General features: G+C 43.9%; 1 protein-coding gene across 1 annotated transcript in view; it reads right to left on the bottom strand.

The window, feature by feature from the left end:
• ARHGAP32 (Rho GTPase activating protein 32) overlaps nucleotides 1-2,745 on the bottom strand; it is a 297,156-nt gene extending 294,411 nt beyond the window's left edge. The window contains exon 1 of the mRNA XM_045080353.1: nucleotides 2,657-2,745. The gene's annotated coding sequence lies outside the window, so the exon portion shown is untranslated. The remainder of the gene's footprint in view (nucleotides 1-2,656) is intronic.
• Nucleotides 2,746-19,690: the final 16,945 nt, after the last annotated feature.

Here is a 19,690-nt window from a genome sequence, read left to right as displayed (position 1 = left end):
ATAAATAAAATCCTAAAAAAAAAAAAAAAGAAGAAGAAGAAGGAAAAAATCCAAAGCCATAGGTACTACATATGGATTTCCTGAGGAAAAAAAATCACAAAATCTTCCAAGTAGGAAAAAAAAAAAAATGGAAGAGGAAAAGATCTAACACATTCTCATCCCTATGTGCATTTTTAAAAATTGATGTTAAAATATTTTAAACAATTTTGTAATGCCATTAATACCTTACATATATAACAAATTTTATAAAGCATTTTCACGTTCTTTCTCTCATCTCATCCTTCACAACTCTGTTAAGAAAGACAATGCAAGCCTTCTCATCTTCATTTTGTACATAAGGAAAATAAGCTCAGAAATGTAAATAAATTGCCCAAAGAGGGAACCATGCCACACAGCTACTAAATGGCAAAACTACAACCATGACCTGGTTTCAAATCCTCTTGTCTCTTAACTACTTCCATGGACATCAGATTACAAGAGTTGTAACAGGTTACATCCTACAAACTCTCAAGAACATTAGCCATTATCTATATACAACATTACACAATCTTTAAAATACAATATTTAGTTCATGTTTTCCATTTTTCTTCTGCTACCACAGTCTTCTGAAGAAAACAGGTGTTACTCCTTGGCATTTGTTAAATGCATTTACAGTCAACAGTGGACCTATATATACTGTGCAGACAATACACTGTGGCCCAGCTTGGAAAGGAAAAACCCAGCTGAATAAGACATCTAAAGAGAAAACAAGAGAAAGAGAATGGGAGGTGGAGACGAATGTATTGTCATTAAAGTCATCCAGCTGATGACTGGAAAATGATGTGGGGGTTGGGAAAAGAAAATAAAAGAAACAGAACTACTGGAATTTAAACCAACATCAAAGACTCTAATGACAGTTGAACCTGCCTGGCTGCTTCCTAGTCACTCCTAGAAAACAAAACAGTTATATAACCAAGGAAGGTTCTTCCAACTAACATCTCCTCTCTGGCCCACTTACACTTTATCGCCCACCTCAATGTGCAAGACCATGCAGTAAACTGGGCCTCCACACCAGCTATGGCTGGACAAGTCTCTGTCCAAAGTGCTGCTTTATTCCATGAACTGCTATAAGGACTACAGTATGAAGATGACTGGTTTGAGCACAGTTCGAAACTCACACCATTCTAGAGACTTGTTCTATAAGGCATCGCCATATATCCAATTTTAGGAATGAAGTAGGCTCCAGATATTCCTGAAAATGGAAATCAGAACACCATAATCCCTCATCTTCACAAATAGCCCTATTTAAAAAGATTTATACCAATGAGTACTTGAAAAACTTTGACGTCATGTGGAAGCAGCAATTAAGCATCTATTTCCTTCACTCTCGAGTCCAAAAAGCAAATATCAAGATTCCGAGTTGGACTTCAAGTTAACCAATAAGAGAACATACATTAATGAATCATAACCATCAGTACCCAAAAATATTACAGCTCTTATTACTGAATCAAGCTAGCACACTTTCTGGACTCTCATAACCACTGTACTCTAGTACCACATGCTTCTTCTTCCTCCAACAGAAATATGAATATAGACTATGTTTACAAAAGCAACCCGTGTATCAGAAGTTATTTCCATTCAGACTGACTTAAAAAGTCTAAATCTGTGCCAAATAAAACTCTGAAAGAATGGAAAATAAAAGAGATGCTGACAACAATTCGATGTGGCCCAGCTGCCAGTTATCCATGTAGCATCATGCAGTGCCCGAAGCACTTTAAAGCAGATTGCAATTCTGCACGCGAATCAAAATCATAATTATCCAAATTCTATTTCCTAAAAGATAACTATTAAACTGCATCCCAAGCATCCTGCTGTGAGTCCTCTCCCTCCACCTTCTTAAAGCTCCAGCAACAGAAGGTGAAGTTATCAAGGGTCCAGAAGTAGACTAAAGCTAAGAAATCAGGTTTGACTTTCTCTCCCTACAGTTTCTTGCGATCTGTTTGCGAAAATCTTTAACATAAATATTTACACAAGTCAACAAAATGAGAAAGGCACTATAGGGGGTGGCGGGTGAGTTCAGGGCTGGGGGGGGGGCACCAAAGTCTCTGGTACCGTCCAATATGCAACGGCAACTTCAGCCAATTAGAAAGATGAGAGGGAAAACTCCAAGGGAGTCCTGCGAGCAGAGACGGTTCGCCCGGCCAGCTCCACGCTCACCAGGAGGCGGGCACCGCGAGGTCGCCTGTGGGCAGCGGAGGGTAACGCTCGAGCGGCGGCTCCTCTGGGAGCGCCAGTGTCCCCAGAGCCCCCACTCGGCCATTCCCTGGGAGTCACGGCTCTTGCCTGACTTGAGCCTCAGGCGCGAAGCACTGCAGCAGGCCAGAAATCCGTCCGAATCCCTGGTCAATCCAGGCCGTGGGGAAACTGGAGATGCGAGCGCGGGAGGCGGTCCGCCCGGAGCGCGGTCCACCCGGGGAGGCTGGAGAAATGAGTCCGGCGGGGATGGGGGTGGGGGTGGTACGGGGGAAACCCGAGATGGTCTTCCAAGAACATTCGATCCGGAACCTTTACTTTAATAAGAATTCTTCTAAAAAGGAAAGCAAGGCCCCCGCAGCCTTCCCTGCGGCGCCTGCCCACGTCACCGGAGCCCCCGGCCCTCCCGCGGCCCCCGCCTTACCGAGCCCCGCGGCCCCGCCGCGCCGCCGCGGCGTCGCTGCGACCCGCTCGCCGCTCCGTGTCTGCCCTCCGCGGGCGCCGGGCCCGACGCCCTCCTCCTCCTCCTCGCCGCCGCCGCCGCCGAGCACCGCCCGCGCCGCCGAGCCTAGCGCCTGGCCGCCGAGGGCAGCCGCGGGGGCTCGGCCGGGAGCCCCCCGCGCCAGCGCCTCATCCCGCCTCGCCGCCCCGTCAGGCTCGGGGGCGGGGACGCCGGGCTCCGGGCCGCGGCCTCAGAGTCCCCACCTCCGACACGACCGCGCTCGCCCTCCCCCGGCGCAGTCGGCCCCGGGGACGCGGTCCTGCGGTGCCCGAGACCCCCACCCCGACGCCTTCGGGGCGCGCCCTGCCGGAGCCCGCCGCCGGCCCAGCCTCCGCCTCCTCCGCTCCGCCTCCTCCTGCACCCGCGACGCCCGCAGCGGGGAGAAGAGGCGCGCCGCCGCGGCTGCGGGCACGAGCACGCGCGAGGAGGGCGGGCGGAGCGCGCGCGCGGCCGAGGGCGGCGGGGGCGCGCCCAGGCCTCGCCTGCTGTTGTCCCGCGAGCGCACGTGCATTGCGGGGAGGGGGGTTTGAGGTGGGGGGCAGCGAAGGGAGCGTGGCTAGTCTTCCCCGGGGGCGCGAGGGCCGGCGGGGAGCAGGAAGGGGGCTGAGATGCTTGCTGCCCTGGGGATTCGGGCGTAGTCTGTTGCCTGGGCTCCTGCATTGTGCTGCGGTGCGAAAATAAAAAACCTGCCGCAGCAGCAGGAACACCAGGAAGAGACATCCTCCGAGACTACGGCAGTGGCTCCTCTCCACCCCCAACTGACCCCAGAATACTGTCACCGCGCGGGGGAGGAGAGGGGGCGTTGCCTCAAGTCAGGAAGATCCTCGCCGCTCCAGCTCTGGCGCATTTGCTCTAAAACCAGCTCGCATCGGTTATTATGGGGAATCGGAGGCCCGAAAGTTCCTTCAGTTGGTTTCTTCAGAGTTATGGACCAGAAGATTGGAAGTGACATGTCAGGGGAGAGGAAGGACAAGCAAGGGTGAGAGAGTAGTAATCCCGGAGGTGCATGGCTAGACTGAAAAGCGGTTTTGGAGAAAGTGAAGGAGCTCGCAGGGAAGCCCCTGCCTGTGGACGGCCCTGCTCTTGGTTTCCGCCCCCTACACCCCAAATTCCTTTTGTTCAGCCTCCAGAGACTGAGTAGAACATGCACCTGCAATAACCATCTGTGTAACAGAATATATCTTGACATTCTACCGTTCTATTTTCGTTTTCTTTTATATATGTACCTTTCACTTCTGATTCATTTAGTATCTAAATGTTGGGGAGGGGGGCGGTAAGCCTACATAATTTAACTCTTAGTCTTCAGACCTACAGATGCCAGATACCGCATCGTCTAATGTCACTGCAGTGATACGGGTCCACTCAGCATTCAGTCATTTCAGTGAGTGCCATTGAATATAAAACGTGGCCTTGACCGCAATTAGCAGAATTCCAAGGGCATGTCCATGAAACAAGATTTCTACACATCCTGGGGAGAAATTAGGGAGTGAACAGGCTGAATAATCCCACTCTTGCCAGTTTCAGTGTAACCAAAGTTTTCCTTAGGGGCGCCTGGGTGGCTCAGTCAATTAAGTGTCTCACTTAGGCTTTGGTTTTGACCTTGGAGTCCTCGGATTGAGTCACAACCCCAGGGTCTGCTTCCCAGATCAGTGGGAAGTCTGCTTGTCCTTCTCCCTCTCGCTCTGCCCCTCCCCCTGTTTGTGCTCGCACTCTCTCTCTCTCTTTCATTAAATAAGTAAATAAAATCTTTTTTAAAAAATAACCAAAGTTTCTTTCAAGGTCAAGATTCTGGGTATCTTCTGGCAGAGAACAAAAGGGATAGAATGAGAAGATTTATATGGGGGAAAACTGGGATGCAAACATTTTAAAAAGCCTACTTCAAATAAATTATATCCTAGTATCCTAGCCACCTGCTGGAAACAGGTACACTTAGGATCCTTAACAGTCTTAATGGATACTTCCTAAGGTAGATACTTCCCTAAGGTAGATACTTTCCTACAGTAAATCATGAAAACAGGAGAGCTTAATTTCAACACAAACCCACAGTTTAAAAATTACTCTTTCTCCAAACTGCAACAGCTCCGGGGCTTTTCTTTTGGCCACAGGGAGCCACCTCTGGATAGAGGGACATGTATGCAAAGAGGGATTCAGTAACTTGTGTTGTTCCCTGTACTGGTGAGCATTAAACACAAAACTTCCTGTGATGTCAAGAGGAAGCCAGTACGGGACAATAAACCAAGTCAGCATGGGAAGCAAGTTTTGCCCAAGACTCTAGTCCCTTGCCTACCCTCAACTACAATAGTGACATCCTGCATTCTTTTTGAAGGCTTTCATGTCCCACAGTTTTGCCATCCCACCCCAAAATTGAGCTGCAGTGGCTGAATGTTAAGTGCTATGCTCAACCAGTGGAGAAGGTGAATAATATAGAAAGGAGCTAGGATTTATGTGTGCATTGGATGACTTTTTATTTCAGAGTCTCAAAACATTTTGGTAACTTTCCCCCTGTTGCTATTATATCGAGTTCAGAGAAAGAACAAATGGATTCCATATGTGTATTCCAAATGTCAGAGATGTTTGAGCAAGCTTAAGGGTGCTGATGCCCCTTACTTTTTATTCTGAGTCAGCACTCCCTCTCCTTGGAAAGAAACATTCAAATATCCTATGAATAGCAGTTATTATTGCTAAACCTGCAGATAAACTGAAGATTATGATTTCTGGGCCACTCTGCAGCCATCTGTGTTTCACATGTTTCATGTGTTTCACATGTTTGTAACCAATTACCTCTGTCCTAATAACACCTTTAGTGATTCAATACATGTATGCCCCCCAAATTGCAATATCACCTAGAATAGCAAAAGCTTGTCTTCGTGTAAAATATGTTAATATTTGTTATGTAATGTCAAGTAGCTGCATTTGTTATGGTTTGAGTGAATATTCCCGAGGTGAGGGGCAAGAGAGGGAAAAAGCAAGGCAAATCTGCCCTCCCTCTGAAGCTGTTGGAGCCCTCAGCCTGGCACTGTCATCTCCCAGGCAGAAGCATCTGGGCTCGCTCCTGGCATCTCTGATCTGTTGCCCTGCAGTCCCCTCCAGGCACTGAAGCAGCGTCATGGCGCAGATAAACAGAGCCAGCGAGGAAGGCAGCCACACAGACAACTGCAACACCTAACCTTGAGTTTAGAGTATAGACAGAGCCTGGGAATGGAGCAAAGCGGGTGGGGGGAAGCTTATTCATCTCCAGATAGAATGCTCAGCAGCTGCCTTGAGAAATACGAGTTGCTGAAAGTGGGCAAGGTTTAATATAGACTTCTCCCAAAGTGACATTTTGACATTACCTTGTTTGTTTGTTTGTTTGTTTGTTTTTTGTTTTTGGTCCAGCTCCATAAAGTGTCTCTGTAAAGCAAGACAACAAAATAGATATTTGAAAAGATGTGTTCTCTGTGTCTCTTTCTCCTAACGCTTACAGATGCCCCTGGAGTAGCCTCTCTTAAACAGAGAGCCCTTTGCAACAAAAAGCTACTATTGAGCAACATCTTAGAAAGTAGTCCGCAGTCCTATTTGGAGAATGTGACACATCCCTGGGGGCATGCATTGAAATGATAAACGTTGCATCTCCTGTCCTCTCCTGGTCACATTTTGGTTCACATTAGCTTCTATCACAATCATTTAGGACTTCTGGTTGTTCCCCCACAAAGATTGTGTTTTTCAGTCTTTGAACCTTAACACCAGCTGCACCTCTACATGTCTGCTTTGAATCATTCAGCCTGCTGGTAGCTCCTTTGCTGTCTCTCCCATTGAGGCCTTCTCCTCTTCCAGGATTCTAAATGTTGGCTGCGCCCGGGGCTCTGACCTTGGGCTTTTCTAATCCCTTTCTATACTCCTTCCCAGGGCAGTCTCCTCCAGCCTTTGGCTTTAAATAGCCTCATACACTGATGTATATCTTTAACCCTGACCTCTCCCCAGCACTCCAGGCTCATATATCCAGCTGCCTACGTGTCATCTCCACTTGGATAGCTCAAACTGAATGTATCCAACTCAGAGCTCTACATTTTCTACATTAAAAACAAAACTGGGGCACCTGACCAGCTCAGTTGATAGAGCAAGCCACTCTTGATCTCAGAATCATGAGTTTGAGCCCCATGTTGGACATAGAGCCTACAAAATCAAAAACAAAACAAAACAAAACCCTCAAAGTGGCTTCCTTCAAGTCTTTCCCCTCTCATGATAAAAACATCTCTTCTCTCAAACACGGCTTTCATTTCAGCAGCAAATCCAAGTTCCACCTTCAAAACATATACTGAATTCAGTCTCTTTACTCCCTGTTGAACACCCACATCTGCCCCCCCCCATAAGCTCTCTCCTGGGTCACTAACCGGTCTCCTGTTTCCATTTTTTCTCCTCTATGGTCTAGTCTCAACTTAGCAACCAGAGTATTTCTTTTCACATATTTGGAGGATAATATCAGATTCCTTGCTGGAAAGTCTCCAGTGCTCTATTCTAATCACACTACAATCAAATGTAAAGCCCTTCCCTTGTCTTCCCATCCACTTAGCACCCATGCACCTCTCTAGTCTTGTCTTTTTTTTTTTTTTAAGTGACCTCTACACTCAACGTTGGGCTCAAACACACCCCCAGACAAAGAGTCACATTCTCTACCAGCCAGGTGTCTCACCAGTCTTGCCTTCTTAACATTCACTTTGCCCCTAGGAGACCAGCCTCCAGCTGTCCTTTTTTTTTTTTTTTTTTGAGATTTTATTTATTTATTTATTTGTCAGAGAGAGACTGAGCGCACGAGAGAGAGTGCACACAGGCAGGCAGAGTGGCAGGCAGAGGCAGAGAGAGAACCAGGTTCCCTGCAGAGCAAGGATCTCTATGCAGAACTCGATTCCAGGACCCTATGACCTGAGCTGAAGGCAGCAGCTCAACCGGCTCAACCAACTGAGCCACCCAGGCGTCCCCCTCCAGCTGTTCTTAAATCAGCAAGTGCCACTTCCCTTCTTTTAAAGTAACCTTTTCTTTTTTTTTTCTTTTTAAGATTTTATTTATTTATTTGACAGAGAAAGACACAGGGAGAGAGGGAACATAGCCAAAGGGAGTAGGGGAAGGAGAATCAGGCTTTCCCACCTAGCAGGGAGCTCGATACAGGGCTCGATCCCAGGACCCTGGAATCATGACCTGGCAGAAGGCAGGGGTTAACCCACTGAGCCACCCAGGTGCCCCTTAAAGGAAACTTTTCAACTACTATCTCAATAAGTTTGCTTTCTCTATCCCCTTACTCTGCTTTTTTTGGGGGGGTGGGGGTAAAAAGATCACGTACATGATTATGTTTTGTAACTGTTTATTTGCTTCTCTTACCAAAATGAAAGCTCCATGAGGTCAAGTACTTTGTTTATTCAAGACTGTATCCACATCGCCAAACAAATGCAAAAATTCTGTACTGTCAGAGTACAGGATCTATGTGCTCACTGATTTTCTGGTTTAGTTATTGCTATGGATGTATCTTTACACTTTTTACAAATGGGAACAACTGCAGATTATGAAATTATATAATTTGTAATTTACTGCAAATCAAATAAAAACAAATTACATCAGAAATCTAAGAAAACATCAAGATTCGGCAGTGAGGGATACATAGCGAGTGAGGGATTTAGTGCCTATAAGGCAAAATCATATTCTAACATTGTAATTAGGTTTTGCTATTTTAAAGAAACAGAAAATTAAAGCCAAGTTATATGAAATGTCTTCTCATTCCGAACTAAAATAAACACCACCTTGGGAAGAAATGAGGTAAATGTTAGCAGACGCTACTTCTTGCTGTCATTTTCCTATCTTGTCCACTCTGTAACTTTGAGCAAGTTGATGACATCTCCGTGTTTCCATCTGTGAAATGGGCCTGCTCACTTTGTTCTTTAGTTGGGTCGTAAAAGCAGAATAGTTTGATTATTCTGAAAATGCTTTGGGGAAAAAAGGACATTTGGAAATTGACAGTGACTAATAGGCCTCCCCAAGTTCTTTGTGTAATATTTTGAAAATGAGGCAGAAATCAGTCCAATTTTGAAATACAACTGAAGACTCAAAAAAAAAAAAAAACACTCAGCATTTCTAAAATGATCAGAAAAAAAGTGTTCCAAAGTATCAGAGCAACCCACTGCCTGAGCTCTACACTTGGCACTATCATGAGCCACCGAGATTCCATTTCATAGTCAGATGTGAGCTGAGATCAGGAAATGAAAGGAATCACAATGAAATGTAAGCTGTTGAATAAAGTATTCATTCTGCTTTTTAGCCAGCAAAATTACGTAGAGGCTCATGAAAGAATTAACAACGAGGCAGCTATACCATTTCTATATGCAGGATCCTTAAGGGGCAGCAAAATGTTTGGAAGGGAAATCAGGTCTGGAGAACTTTGAAGCTGTGTTTTCCCAGCAAACAGGCTGCTTTATTTAAAGCGTATGTTTAATTTAAGTGGCTTGGAGGAAGATAAATCTCCTCTTGGTGGCTGGGCCAGCAGTGAGGGTGATGAGATGCTGCTATTCCTCATGAGAACACACACACACACACACACACACACACACACACTCTTCACTGTAAACACACTGAGCACTCTACCCCTCCTTCAGAGCTCTGGCTGAATCAGCACTCCACTCAGCTGCTGGGTGACGCTCCCAACCCCAGAGCCTTTTATTAGATCTAAAGAACTGAAACCAGTGTTGAGGAAGTGCATGGGAAAATGACTTGGGAAAGTGAGAGATCAAAGAGAGGTCATTCAACTTCAGGGCTGCTGCGTTCCCAGGGTGCTCCCTGCAACTCCCCCCTCCCACGACTTTGTCTTTTACCGTTTCCAGTTTCCAGAAATTAATGCATCTCAGAAGGTCTAAAACATCTGTGTTTTCCTGCTATGTTCAAAATACATGTTGGCTGAGAAGTTACCTATGATTCTGAAACTCAGACGCTACGTTTCCCGGGCAACTTGGGAAGAACTGTAGTAGATAATCCAAAATGCCATTTTATTATTATTATTTTTAAATCCCTTGCACTTGGCCTTGGAAGTTATTTTGTGCTTAACTTTAAATAGGGACAATCCCTGGTTTTGGGAAGGTAGATGTTTTGGGGTCATAATACATCAGACAAAACAATAAAACTACCCTATCAAAATATTAGTCCCCTCTTCTCCACTCAATTTTTTCTCTTATGTATTTCATGATGAAAATAAACAACAGTGCTCCTCAGAGTGGTGTAAAAGGCCAATCCCAAGCAGAGCTGATAACAGACTTACTAGTTCACTCCTTTTCTGGGTCATGATCTAATTTAAAAAGTATTTCTCTTTAGTTCCTGATGGATTTTAACCAAAAAGCAACAGCAACCATTTTACTCATGACTACAGAATACTTTGTTAAAAAGGACTACAGTAGTGAGAGAAAAGGGTCAAGCAGCTGAGAAAATTATAGTTTAGGTAATTCAGCATTTTCCATGCTTTGTGGAATACCCTTCAACAGCAGACCTAAGGCTTTCTCCACAGGTATGAGGCAGTATTAACTTTCAGAGAAACTGAGGCACAGAGATTTGGATTCTGACTAACATCCAACCTACACTTTATTATCCTTTTTTTTTTTTCAATGAAAGGCATCTCTTTTTCAATAAATGTATGTTGAAATTGGAAGCGATTGTTCTTTAAGAATATATTATCTGGTAGGGGAGCATGGGGTGGCTCAGTGGGTTAAGCCTCTGCCTTCAGCTCTGCTTGGCAGGGAACCTGCTTCCCTCTCTCTCTCTCTGCCTGCCTCTCTGCCTACTTGTGATCTCTCTGTCAAATAAATAAATAAAACCTTTAAAAAAATTTTTTTAAAGAATGTATTATCTGTACATTGCTGGAGAAAGCGCATCTAAACAGAAAAGCAGCATTTCCCCCACATTCTTCCCCTCTGCAACTGGAGGATAGACCAGTGGTCCCTGCATTTGCATTTCCCTCCACTGCCTCCAGTATCCATACCTAGTGTCCAAATGGCCATGACCTTCCCCACATCAAAAAGACAACGTCAAAAACAAACCCACATTCCAGCGCTGTGTCCCAAGCTCAGCTCTCGTACATTGATTAGTCAAACTATTGGGATTTCACATTCCCAGTCCTTACCTGGTATTTTTTGACAGGCAGGAAGCCTCAATAAGAGAGCAAGTGTTCCATCCCAACCCATTCCACATGTCCCAGCCCTGCTTCCGGGCTAGTTTTCATACCCTACCCTTGCCCAAATCCTCTGGTACCGTTTTGTGGGAAGAGACCAACCTCCTCACCATCACCTTGATTCTACCATGTATCCTTTTATAGGAAAAACCAAGTCAACCCTCATATTTCTTCTCAACAGGTCGGGAAATTTGGGCCCTTCCTTTTACCAAGGGAGAAAGATCGCATTAAGGAGATGGCTAGTGGGGTGCCTGGATGGCTCAGTGGGTTAAAGCCTCTGCCTTCTGCTCAGGTTATAGTCTCAGGGTCCTGGGATCGAGCCCTGCATCAGGCTCTCTGCTCAGCAGGGAGCCTCTTCTCCCTCTTTTTCTCTCTGCCTGCCTCTCTGCCTACTTGGGATCTCTCTCTGTCAAATAAATAAATAAAATCTTAAAAAAAGGGGGGGAGGGGATGACTAGCTCTCAGTCAGAGCATCCTTTTTAATTGAGTCCTCATCTATATGGTACCAGGTTGGAGGTTGGACAAAGAAGAGTGAACCAGGAGTCTCCTCCATTTCTCCATTCTTAGAGTTTAAGAGAGATCAAATCAGCAAAGGCTAATCTAGGGGTAGATTCAAACAGTTGTGCAAACACTGGACAGATGCATAAATTAAATACAAAAGTAAATAAAGTATTTACATTCAGTAACAGTCTTGCGGCTGCTATTATTACTCTCTGCTGAAGCTCAGGAGGGAAGGAAGGTACATCAGGCTAAACAGATTGTATTTTTCTGTTGGGGACAGTGTCAGCAGGAAGGAGAGGAAAGGTCACATATGGCTAGAGGAACAAAGACAAACAGTTACGTAAACCGTTATCTGCTGATGCGTGACCTCTAAACTTGGTCTTCAGGCTGAAGTGACTTTGTTTCTCAGAAAGTACTTTTGCATGCCAGACTTTTCTTTTAGGAAACTGTGTCAGTAATTAATTTTAAAGTGTCTGAGTGGCCAGTAACAGCAGGAGCCCAATGAGCTAACCTGAGAGACGAAATAAAACCTGTCCTTCCTCAAAGAATATCTTGCTATTCCACCTGTGTCCAGGGTGAAATGAAAGGAGCTACCATAGCCTTGTGCCACTGGAAACTCTGCGTGCTAGCCTGGCACCATGGAAATTTCCTGTCTTCTCTATGGAGGAGCTCTGGGATGCAACACAGCTTTATTTAGCCTAGATCCCTATACCTGACACCTGGAACATGGGAGATGTGAATGATTGATGAATTCCCAAGCTGCTCACGAATCTCTCCTTACTTTAGGAAGCAAAAAGCAGCATGGCCCATGATGCTTCTTTTCAATAAAAAGTAGGTTTGGGAGGGTTTTTTTTTTTTTTAATTCATGAACATTATGTGTAGTGTTCTATGTCTGAAAAAATAAAAATTTCAAAACAGATAAAATAATTCAAGTTTCTTTAAAACTTGGAAATGGCAGTAAAATGGAAAAATCCATAATCCTATAATTTAGAGATAATTACTGTTAATATTCTGGTATATGTTGCCTACATATCTTTCTAAAATATGTATTTTATATAAATATAGATTTATATATATAAATACATGGCATATATTTCTAATATATATATTTTGTATTCTATATTTTATATTATATTCTAATATATAATTTTAACAGAAACAGCATCACATTGAAAATAATGTGTGCAATCTGGTTTTTCCCTTAATAAGGCTTTTCATTTTTCATGTCTACTTATCTTCATCGCTTTCATATGATCCATGTCCATGTCATCGTACTTTTAATAATTCTCCTCTTTTTGGACAGTTCTAGTGCTGGGAGTGTTTTTTGCTCTAATTAGTGATAGCTAGTGGGTCACCCTTGCTAAGCAAGCATGCATATCAGGGACTTGGGAGAATCAGAAGTCTTTCTTCACCTAGCAGCTGATACCTGGAATTCCATGCTCAGTGCATCAACCCTTTGGCTTAAGGGTTTTGTTTAGTAAAAAAGGGAGGACCCCCAGCAGGGTGTTCCTTAAACACTATCTGACACAGATTTTCCATTTTTCCTTGGAAAGTCCTGAAAGGGTCTCAAAGACGGGTTCTAGGATTAGGTCTTGACTGATCAAACCAGAAAAGTTCCAAAGTTCATGCATATTCTGGTAGAATGGTTATACTTTTATAATTGACCAAAATCCTGGAGCAGTTGGAAACACAGGCAATGCTGTCTGGTACTAATTACTGCCTAAATTTAGTTTATTAGAGGAAATACACACAGCCTTAGCTTATTCCCTCAATGCCTGATCCAGATACCCATTAATTTTATGATTGTTTGATTTTCCTATAAATATAAATCTGTCTTATAAACTATCTTGATTACTGCATAGTCACTGAAGTAATCTTACTAAGACCTCAATTTTTGTATCGCTTGCAAGCAGTGTAACTATGATCGGTGGTCTCTGGGATTTGGGTGTGCTTCCATCTAATCCCAAAGGGGTGATACAGGGTTTTTGTTATTCACACATCCAGGACTTTCTTAATCCCAATAAGTGTGTCTCTGAGGTGTGTCATCAAACTTCACTGGTTACTCTGTAAAAGACAGAGCCAAAGGAGAAGTGAAGTTCCTGTTTCTATGCAATGTGTGTGCATGTGCGTGTGTGAGAGAGGAAGTGAGACAGAGATCCATCTCTAGAGATAGAAGGTCAGCTATGCCAAGGGCTGCCAGGTATTTAAGACGTACTAATTGCTGCTGTTACTAAAGTTTTGTTTCCACTGAGACTCACAGAGCAACCTTGGGGAAATTACTAAAGGCTTCCACTCCTCTAATCCCACACCTAAACACCAAGGACAGTAATATTTTCCAGCTCCTTCCATAACCAAGGTATAAGAATGAATTAGTTTAGGGGTGCCTGGGTGGCTCAGTGGGTAAAGCGTCTGTCTTTGGTTCAGGTCATGATCTCAGGGTCCTGGGAGCGAGCCCCACTTGGGGCTCCCTGCTCAGTGGGGAACCTCCCTCTCCTTCTCTCCTTCTGCTGCTTCTCCCTGTGCTCTATCACTCTGTCTCTCAAATAAATAAATAAATAAAATCTTAAAAAAAAAAAAAAAAAAAGAATGGGTTGCCTGGGTGGCTCAGTTGGTTAAGCATCTGTCCTTTGGCTCAGGTCATGATCGCAGAGTCGTGAGATTGAGTCCCACATCAGGCTCCCTGCTCAGCAGGTAGCCTGCTTCTCCCTCTGCCTGCAGCTCCCCCTGCTTGTGTGCTTTCTTTCTCTCTCTCTCTTTCTCTCCGTCAAATAAGTTCTTTCCGTCAAATAAAAAAAAAATGAAAATCTTTGGTGTTTTGAGATTCATACATTATGACTCCGTATTTTCACTGCTTGTATTTTCACTCAACGGTTAAGGAAGGACAACAAGGCTGGAGATGTTTCTTTTCTGTACTGCTCTCCTGGGAAGAGTACCCAAGGGCTGAAGCTAACAAGTTCAAGAACTGAGTTGGAGGGAGAAGGAGAAAAGATGAGAGGAAGAGAGGGAGAGAAAGGAATCATAACCACCCACTCACACATATTTGGCATTTCAAGTTTTGAGCAGTTAATAACCAGCTCCTTGAGTTGGAAGCTGTCATGCTCAAAATGCTTTTTATTGTTCTCACACACCCTAGTGAGCACACCTTCCTTCCTGAAAAGGTTCAGCACAAACCCACTTTTCAGCTTTGAAAGGCAAAAGCGTGGAAGGGGGTTTATAAGGAAATACAAAAGCTTTCATAAAATGGAGGACAGACCAAAAGCTCTAACTGCAGGAGGCCAGTATTTTAAAGCAAATACTCTGATTGTTTTCTACTGCTCTGTGTGTGTCTATTCACAAAGAGTTCGGGCTTCCAGGTTGGTTTGTCTGGATTCCCTTCCTCTGACAGGGGAGGGAGAACCTAGTCACACCCCTGGGAGAGCCGCAGGAAGGAGAATGGAGGAGGGAGTCTTTTACAGAAAACTGTGAATAATGCCAAAATAAAGATAGCATGTGGATGAAAGACAGTCCAAGAGCCTGAAGAAGCTACCAAGTTGAGCAAAGCAACACATATGGAAGCCAGAGAACAGAGCCAGGTGTCTGAGAGATAAGAAGACCAAGGCAGGAAGTAGTGGGGTCAAGAGCTATCCTGGGCAAACACATGGGACAAGGGTTTGCACCAGCTGGCTCTTTTTTGCTTAGTAAGGCAGCTGGTGTGGGAAGCCAGGCTACTGAAGGGCGAAGGGAGACGGTCCTGTAAGGTTAAGTTGATCTGCAGACACCCAGGGGGCTCTGAACTTTACCATTTAGTGAGATGTTAGCCCAAGAATCAGTAACATATACTGAAGGCTTACTCTGCTCCCTGCTAAGCTGTGAACACTAATTAGAAATGTCGCACTTAATATTTGCAACGACAATATCAAGTAGATATAATTGTCCCAGCTTTGCCTCCCAGAGAACCGAGACAGAGGTTAAGTAATTTGGCTGAGATCACACAATAACCGACAGCGCTGGAGTTTGGAATCAGGTCTCTGGGTCTTCAGAGCCCCAGTTTGTCTCAAACTTGAGATCATTAAATATGCACATTCCTCCTCCCTCCCAGATATTCTGATTCAGTGCTTCCGAGGTGGGACCTGGAAGTCTGCATTTTAACATGCATCCCAAGTGTGGCTGCTACGGGGGTTTGCATCTCCCTGGAAGATAAACCACCCTATACACAAGCAAAGGCCAGAAAAGAGCATTAAGGATACAAGCGTGGAAATAAATTAGAGGGAAAAAACGTGGATGAGGATCTACCTGACAGTCCAGGATAGTCTTGAGAGCCTACTACTTTTTCTCCTAAAACATGTTTCCTCTCATTTGGAAATAGCCAAGCGTAGTCAGTCTGGTGACTAGAAGGGTGGAGCTTCCCCACTAGCTCAGGACCTTGTTCAAGCACAGTTTAGGGCTGCAGACAGCTCTCCCCTAAACATCGCTGCAACTGACTTCTACAAAGCACTCAGGAAAGGAACATGAGCCACAGTCATTTCTCCGAGAATCCCATTACATCGGTCCTAACCACAGTAAAAGGGGGGCGAGGAGGACTTGCCTTTCCAGCTATACCAAAGACAACTTTGAAACAAAGGGCCTACTTCTCGCAATGACCCACCAAACAGAGCACATTGATTAAAAAAAAAAAAAAAAAATCATTGCTAGGTTTCCCAACATTATTAGCATGCAGGAACTGGCATTTCTCTTACTTTGTTAAACCCTTGAATTCCTGGATCAAGCTTCCAGGGGAGAAATCCATCTTGTTCACCATATGTTTTCTCATCTCCCAGGGTCCCACCTCGAGAGGCTATAATTTTCTTTTTACCTAGATTTCCTTAAAAAGGTTGGGAGACAAGATTGGAGTGAAACCACAAGAGGCTATAACTAGTTTCCTCGCAATTTTCATTTTTCCAAATGAGAGCAAAGGGGCCATTGAAATATCTCATAATCTACATCAGCTGGAAATGTTCTGGAGGATTTGTTTATTTCTTCTTAAAATCTCCTAAGTCTTCTCTCCTCTGTCTTTGCTGCCCTTCCACTCCAGTGTGCCTATAAGCGCCTTTGTGGCCCCCACGGCAGGCCTCTGGCCAAGGCAAAAACGGATTCTTTTCATCTATTCAAGTGTGATCTGGGCCAGACAAGTCTGCTCCACAGGCAAGAGGCACAGAAAAGTATTCTGTATTCAGCTTTCAGCTCTGCAGACTCTATAGCAGGGGCCCAGCCCTTGGCAGAGCCAGAGCAGTGACTAGGGCCATCTGGCAGGAACGGGAGTGCTGTTTGTTTGGCCCTTCCCTTCACCTGAACAGAGCATCCTGGGAGCGAGAGGAGCAGAATGGTGCACCCTGTTCCAATCACTTCCTCTAAGTGTGCTTCCAACTTTAAAAGACCTTCTTTTACCTCCCAGACATGCCTTTCTTTTTGAGATGCCAGGTACATTTAGAGAACATTACAAGAGCCCTATATGGTGGAGATTAAGACAATAATAATTAGCTGGTCTGTTGGCGCTCTACAATATTAAAGAGAGCTCTCTACCTGTCTTTATTTTCTTTCAAGATTTTATTTTATTTTATTTTATTTTAGTAATCTCTACACCCAACGTGGGGCTCGAACCCGAGATCAAGAGTCACAAGCTCCACTGACTGAGCCAGCCAGCCGCCCCACTCTACCTGTCTCCAATACACAGATGATGTGATGCTTGAGATATATTAAGAGGACATCTGGGTGAAAATAGAGTTGAGCTAGCTGAAAATACCTTTCCTTTTGTCAATTTACAAAAATAGGCTTTCTCTCTAGTGCCTTTTGAAAATTGCACCTCGGGCGCCTGGGTGGCTCAGTCGTTAAGTGTCTGCTTTTGGCTCAGGTCATGATCCCCAGGGTCCTGCCATAGAGCCCCGAGTCAGGTTCCCCTTTCAGCTGGGGAGGCCTGTTTCTCCCTCTGCCCCTGCTTGTGTTCCCTCTCTCTCTCTGTGTCTCTCTCTCGGTCAAATAAATAAGTAAAATTTTTTAAAAAAGAAAATTGCACATCAAAATAAGTATGATGATGTCACACAAAACAAAGATGCCCACTGTTCTATTACCCAGTGCTATTCTAAATGTGCTCTATGAGAATAAAGTAAGAATTACCAATATTGACAAAGGAATGGGAAATTTTTCACTATTTGATTATAATATTATTGAATATCTGCAAAAACCAAAAAAAAAAACCCTTAGAAATAATGCAAAAATTCAGTAAGGTGGCAGGTTATAGAATAAATACACACACACACACACACAAACTTTTTGATATTCCAAAATATAACCCATTAGAAAATAAAAATGGCAACAATTCTCACTGACAGCAACAAAAATATAAGTTACCCAAGAATAAACTGAATAAAAACCGTACAGCATCTAAATGAAGGAAACCATAAAACATCTGGGAAGGTTTTAAAGATTTTATTTATTCATTTGAGAGAGAGATACAGAGATAAAGAATGAGCAGGGGAGAAGAGAAGGAGAGGGAGAAGCAGGTTCCCCACTGAGCCAGGAACCCAATGTGGGGCTCAATGTGAGGCTTAATCCCAGGACCCCAGAATCACGACCTGAGCATTTAATGACATTTAATGATCTGAGCCACCCAGGCGCCCCTATGGAAAGGTTACAAAAAGACTGTTTCCTGACTAGTAAGTCTCAGGATGTGAATTCTCCCCAAAAGGATCTTTAAACAAAAGAAGTTCCAATCAAAATCTCAACAAGATACTTCTTACAGAGATACCAGGGAAAAAAATTATTCTGTTAAAGGTTAATTTACAAAAAGATACAATCATAACTATCAAGCAACTATAAAATGAACAAAGATCATTATGAGGAAACCAGTAAGATGGTATGACTTTTTAAAAAGATTTTTTTTTTTATTTGACAGAGGGAGAGAAACAGCGAGAGAGGGACTACAAGCAGGGGGAGTGGGAGAGGGAGAAGCAGGTTTCCTGCTGAACAGGGAGCCAGATGTGGAACTCGATCCCAGGATCCTGGGATCATGACCTGAGCCACAGGCAGATGCTTAACAACTGAGCCACCCAGGTGCCCCAACGTGTTATGATTGATACAGAGAGCATTTGAAAATCTCAGTGTATATAATCAATTAAATTTAAAAATGTTAATGCCAAGTTTGATTTTTTTTAATTTTTTATTTTTTATAAACATATATTTTTATCCCCAGGGGTACAGGTCTGTGAATCGCCAGGTTTACACACTTCACAGCACTCACCATAGCATATACCCTCCACAATGTCCATAACCCCACCCTCTTTCTCCCAACCCCCCTCCCCCCAGCAACCCTCAGTTTGTTTTATGAGATTAAGAGTCACTTATGGTTTGTCTCCCTCCCAATCCCATCTTGTTTCATTGATTCTTCTCCTACCCACTTAAGCCCCCATGTTGCATCACCACTTCCTCAAATCAGGGAGATCATATGATAGTTGTCTTTTTTAAAAGACTGAATTATTCCCAACAGGACATAGACCTTAGAGATGACCTGTTTCACAAGACAAAAATTATTTGTATCTCTACCAGACAAAAATCTACAACTTAGCAAGTAATTTCACCAAGTCTGAAAACTTTGTTCGCAGAAAAAAAATGAACTAAGTTTATTTTTATACAAAGCGAAGAAGGTATGACATTAAAAAGGTGCGCTGCTCACCTTTGTCCTATTTTGAGGGTTAGGATGACTTTTATGAAAACTCTAAAGGTCATTGAAAGAATAAACTTGAAGGTAACTAAGTAATTTTTGAAAAATGAAATGAAAACAAGGCCTTACCTATTAAAATATGTCCTCTAATAAACCGGAGAGTGTCTTACCTTGGTGTGATTAGTGAGACTCTCATGTCTATTTTCACCACCTACCTGTCCCTTCAAAATTTGGGCAATGCATGCTTGTTCGTGCATAGCTCTCTCTCTCTCTCTCAGAACTGCCGCCATCCAGTAAGCAGAGTCTCCCCTCTGCCCACTACCCTAAACCCAGCCCTGCCATTCCAAAGCAGCCATCACTAAAATCCTAAACATGCCTATGCTCTGACTCACAGCCCAGCATTTTGTCCTTGCACACTATTGGCCAGAACCCCAAAGGTGGGGAGGAGGGACCGCCATTTCTTATCCTGACCATAGTGTCTGTACCACTCTGTCACACCCAGGGGAGACTGTTAATTTGGAGGGTATTTTTGCATTTTCAGTGAAGCCTTTTCTTAGATTTAGAAACCTGTAGCAAAGTCCTTTTCATTTTCTTGGGTTCTTGGGAG

Source organism: Mustela putorius, unplaced genomic scaffold (genome assembly GCF_011764305.1).
Source record: "Mustela putorius furo isolate JIRA1106 unplaced genomic scaffold, ASM1176430v1.1 tig00000460_pilon_pilon_pilon, whole genome shotgun sequence".
NCBI lineage: Eukaryota > Metazoa > Chordata > Mammalia > Carnivora > Mustelidae > Mustela > Mustela putorius.
The sequence above is the reverse complement of the archived record's forward strand: the minus strand, read 5'-3'. Positions and strand labels throughout refer to the sequence as shown.